Genomic DNA, 5,482 nt, shown 5'->3' with positions numbered 1-5,482 from the left:
AAATGCTACTCAACTTTGTATGCCACAGCATCCCAATTATTTAAAATACATAGGCATAAATAGCTTCTTTAGAAAAATTAAATTAGGTCGATGTTGCATAATACAAGCAGTCTGTACTCACTGTAATGGTTATTAGTTATTCCATCAACAACACTAAATTGCTCATCTTCTGTACCTTAGTATGTCCAGTGCCCATATCACATACTAAATAAATGTTTGCTAAACAAATTAATGAAATAACAAATGAATAAAAAAAAGACATAAAAGACAGCAAAGAAACAGAAAAATGATTTAAAGTTGTTCTCTTAGTAGTGATTTGATAGGATTTTAATTTTCTTTTTAAAAAATCTGTTAAAAATTCTGAAGTGATTTCCTTGTATAATTATAAAAAGCTAAAGTAAAAAACAAAAGTTATAGAAAATGAAGTCAATTTCCAAAATGCACCTATCATATAAGATGCCTAGAAGAGGCAAATCAATTGAAAAGACAGATTAGTAGTTGGCTAGGGCAGTGGAATGGGAAGTGAATGCTAATGGCATTTCTTGTCTTATTGAAATGTTCTAAAATTAAGTTATAGTGATGGTTATACAATGCTATTAATATGCTAAAAACTATTGAACAGTACATTTTAATTTTTTTTGTTTGTTTTTGTTAATCCTTACCTGAGGATATATTTCCATTGATTTTAGAGATAGTGTAAGGGAGGGAAAGAGAGAAACTTCGATGTGAGAGAGACATCGATTGATTGCCTCCCTCATGTGCCCCAATTATTGGGCCAGGGATTGGACCTGCAATCCAGGTATGTGCCCTTGACTGGGAATTGAAACCAAGACCCTTCGGTTAGTAGGACGATGCTCTAACCAGTGAGAACACCAGCCAGGACTGAATTATACATTTAAAACAGAATTATATTAAATGTAAAATATATCTCTATAATGCTGCCTAAATTATTTTAGGTATTTTCAACATTAGTAAAATTTATTTTATTATGAGCTTTTGACAATTTTGAAGTGTCGGGATCTGGGTCTGGCAGCTATGCAGCCCCACCACCACCTAGGCAAGGGGGCAGAAAGGTGCCTAGCAGGCCTTATGTAACCCGTGATGCTCAGGTGCTTCATGGAGGAACCCTACATCTCCTGTGGGCCTCGTGCTGGGAAGCTGGTCATGAGTAGGTGTTACCAATCAAAACAGGACTTTGGTTGCCTGGCCAGTGTGGCTCAGTGGTTGGGTACCAACCTATGAACCAGGAGCTCATAGTTTGATTCCCAGTCAGGGCACATGCCCAGGTTTCAGGCTCAATCCCCAGTAGGGGCTGTAAAAGAAGCAGCCTATTAATGATTATATCTCATCATTGATGTTTCCACCTCTCTCTCCCTCTCCCTTTCTCTCTGAAATCAATAAAAATGTATTTTTTAAAAAGGAAAGAAAGAAAAAGACTTTTAACAAATGAAATGTTTGAAAAAACAAACAAACAGGGCTTTGGCTAATGGACCTTGCACTCCAGTAAAGAGACAGATTATACCTGTCAAATGCATGCAGCTCACTGACTTTATCCTCAAGTGCTACACAAGGTCCACTAGAGGTATGTTCGATAAGCCTTATCAATACAAAAGAGGCAACCACGACATAGGCCAAGAAGATTCAAGCCAGAGAAAAGAAAGCCAAAATGCAGATTTCAATCCTTTTAAAACCATGAAAGCAAAGAAACAGAGATCCCAATAATCAAGTTGGAAGTTAGAAAGCTTCAAAAGGCAGCTCTCCTGAAAGCTTCTCCTTAAAAAAGCACCTGCCACTAAAGGCACATCTGCAGCAGCTGTTGCAAAGGTTCCAACAAAAAAGGTGGCTGCTGCAGACAAGAAGATTCCCACTCAGAAAGCTGCAGGCCAGAAGTCAGCACCTTCGAAAACTCAGAAGGCTCTGAAAACTCCAGCCCAGAAAGCACCTGCTCCAAAGGCATCTGGAAAGAAAGCATCCTATATAATAAAGAGCTAATATGCAAATGGTCATCATGCCCTCACACCATCACAGTCCATCACCAGGAGGCTGTTTGCACAGTGGGCACATGAGGGCGGGTGGGGCTGTGTGCGAGTGGGTGGGGACTTGATACTGTGTGTGTGGCTTAGAGGTCCCAGGAACTCCGCACAGTGTGGAGGTGAGACCCCCAGCACATGCCTACCTCTTTGGGGCAATCCATCGAGGAGACCTAGATGGGTAGGCGGGGCCTACCTCTGTGGGGCAATCGATCACAGGGCTCCCACACTGTGAGAGGACACAGGCCAGGCAAGAAGACCCCTCCACCCCCAGTGCACAAATTTCATGCACTGGGCCTCTAGTAAGAACCTAAGAGGCTATTATAAAAGAATCGGTGCCTTTTGAGGGATCAATGGGCCACTCTGGACTCTGTGCAGAGGGCCATGTACAGGGAGGTGATGCTAGAGAATTATGCAAACATAACTTTCTTGGTGGCATTTTCATTTCCAAAACCAGATCTGATATTCCAGCTGAAGCAAGGGGAAGTACCATAGGGCCTAGACAGTCAAGGGGGAGAGGCCCCAATAGGTATCAGCACAGATGGTAAAAACTAACACCGAGAATGAGGAGCAAACTCCAAAGCTGAACATTCCTAAAGAATCAGAGTCCTCCCGGCTCATAGCAGAAATGCAGCTGGGGGATGCCTCCCAGCACCATCACTTTAAAATTAGCTTAGAGAAGCCACTGCTGTATGACATGACAGAGAAAAAAGATTTTACAAACTTCACAGTCCAGGTACACAAATTCACCACCATCAAAAGAGAAGGAATAGCCAGGAAAGTGGAAGGAAGCAGTAGTGTCATCACACAGCTCACCACCCAGCCAGGCCCCCTATAAAATAGGTGTGTTATAAATGTGGTGAATGTGGCAGATATTTCAATCAGCCTTCATACCTTCACCTGCATCAGGGAACTCACAATGAGAAGCCCAACAAATGCAAAGTATATGTGAAAGCCTTGAGATATGACTCAAAACTGTCACAGCACCAGAAAATCCATAATGGGGAAAAACAACTTATGTCAGGAATGTGGACAAGCCTTCAGTCAGAATCCCCACCTCCTTTAGCATCAGAAATTCCATGATGGAAAGAAGCCCTATGAATGTAAGGACTGTGGGAAAATCTTCAGCTACAACTCAAAAACAGTGAAGTCACTCCGGGGAGAAACCCTTTAAATGTAAGTACTGTGGGAAGGCATTCAGGTGTAGCTATTAGTGCATCATCCATGAGCGAGTTCACACTAGAAAGAAACCTTATGACTATAAGGAGTGCAACAAGGCCTTCTGCTGGAGTTTAGTTTTTCTCCAGCACCAGAGGTTCCACCGTGGGGAAGAATTTTATAAATGCAGTGAATGTTGAAAAACTTTCAGTTGTAGCTCACGTTTTATTATATATCTGAGAATCCACACTTGGGAGAAATCTTAGGAATCTGAGGAGCATGAGAAGATGTTTAATCAGAAAATAATCTTGGCTCAGTATCAGTGAATTCACACTGAGGAAAAAATCTTGTGTAAGGTGTGTGGGAAAACCTTCAAATTGAGCACAAGTTTCATTCAGCATCAGAAGAAACCCTCGCAGGTCCAGTCCTCTCACCTCTGCCTTCCCCGCCTGAGAACTCTGACCAGTATCCATTTGTTGGGCTACTTCTTTCATCTGTGCTGCTCTTCATGCTGCCCTCTCATCTGAGATGTCCAGTTCACCTGTCCAAATAGTGCATTTCTTTCAGAATCTTGCTTCTGGGAAGGCATCAGCTCATAGCCTAAACCCTTTGTCTCCCCTCCCTGTGAGCTCCCTTGTGTTCTCAACTCTCATGGTGCCCAGAGTTGTCAGTTTCCATGACTCCAGATCATGTCTTTAGTCATACTCTTCTGGTCTTGTGTAAGTCATTATGGTTTTACTAACTCCATCTCAAGTTCTCACACTTACGGGCCATGTTTGATTACTCTCTTCCTGCCCTGGTAGGAAGTGGTAGTATATGTCCTTTACAATGTCCAGTATTGACCTATACCATCAGTCTGTCAGTCTGTACCTGCCTTCTGGGGCTGCCAGAGTTTCCTGTTTGCAGAACATTCTAGGTTTTAGGAGTATGGCATTACAATGAGATGGGCCATCACAGTTTAAGAAATGGGAGGGAAGTAATCAAAAAGTATCCTATGACTGCTTTCAGGAGGGCCATTTGGAGGGCCAGCAGTGGGCTCACTGTGAAGAATTTGAGCCTTGGTGAACTTGGTGTGGGTGAACTTGGCCTTTCACACTGATGCGCTCCACAGGAGGAAGAAGAGAAACCTGACAGTGACTTGCTATATAGGTCCTGCCTCAGGAGACTCAGCTTCTGATCAGTTACCATACATGTACTTGCACACATTCTCATATCTACTCCACATCCCCTATGATTAGATCTGAATTTGTGAGTGGTGGTTACTTTTACATTAATTTTATAATGAACTACTTTGGCAACACCAAGTTTAAAAAAGAGTTTAAAGGACACTACTTTTACCAGATGTTATAATCTCACTGGTTCGGCCATACTTTTTGTATAGTGGTTACAGAGCCTAACCTTTATCAGAATCACTGCTTCAGGACAGTAATAACAAGGAAAAGTATATCAAGAATTATGTGGCAAAATGAAAGGGTAATATGCTAATTAGACTAGAGACCGAACATCTTCCTACTGTCCAACTTCCTTCCAGACAAAGCTATGGTGGTAGGAGCCATCAGGCCAGCAGGGGAGGGCAGTTGGGGCCATCAAGCTGGCAGGGGATGGCAGGTTAGGCAGCGGTCAAGCGATTATGCAGGCAAGTGGCTAGGAGCCAGCAGTCCGAGATTGTGAGAGGGATGTCTGACTGCCACTTAAGGCCCACAGGGATATCCCCCATGTTCCAGACAACTGGCAGTTGGACATCCCCCAAGGGGTCCCAGATTGGAGAGGGTGCAGGTTGGGCTGAGGGGACCCCTTCCCCCCCTTGCATGAATTTCATGCACTGGGCCTCTAGTAACACCATAAAATTATGTCTGCAAGGGAGGGCATAGAAAGGCATTTTGGTTTTGATCAGGTTTATTGAAATATACTTTATAGACAGTAAAATTCACTCTGTTAAAGAATAGAGTTGGGTGAGTTTTGACAAATAAATATACTTATGTAAGCAAAATATAAAAATTTCATTATCTCCCCCCCTCCCCCGCCCAAGTTCCCTGGACACAGTAGAAATTTAAATCATTCGTGGAATGTTTGGGATTTTTCTTTATTTTCATTCATTGATAAGGTTTTTGCAATACACAAAATTTAGAAGAATAAAAACAACAAACTAATTTACCTGCTGTAGTCAGAGCTTCCAAAACATACAAAGATCCTTGATCTAGAATTATGCTAAGAAAAGCATTCAAGCCAAAATCAGTTTGGCCCAGTGGATAGAGCATCGGCCTGTGGACTGAAATGTCCCGGGTTTGATTCCG

At 42.5% G+C, this 5,482-nt stretch overlaps 1 pseudogene; it reads left to right on the top strand.

The window, feature by feature from the left end:
* Positions 1-1,476: 1,476 nt before the first annotated feature.
* On the top strand, positions 1,477-3,113 carry LOC118724820 (annotated as a pseudogene).
* The last annotated feature ends 2,369 nt before the right edge of the window (positions 3,114-5,482 follow it).

Source organism: Pipistrellus kuhlii, unplaced genomic scaffold (genome assembly GCF_014108245.1).
Source record: "Pipistrellus kuhlii isolate mPipKuh1 unplaced genomic scaffold, mPipKuh1.p scaffold_m20_p_2, whole genome shotgun sequence".
NCBI classification, from domain to species: domain Eukaryota; kingdom Metazoa; phylum Chordata; class Mammalia; order Chiroptera; family Vespertilionidae; genus Pipistrellus; species Pipistrellus kuhlii.
The sequence above is the reverse complement of the archived record's forward strand: the minus strand, read 5'-3'. Positions and strand labels throughout refer to the sequence as shown.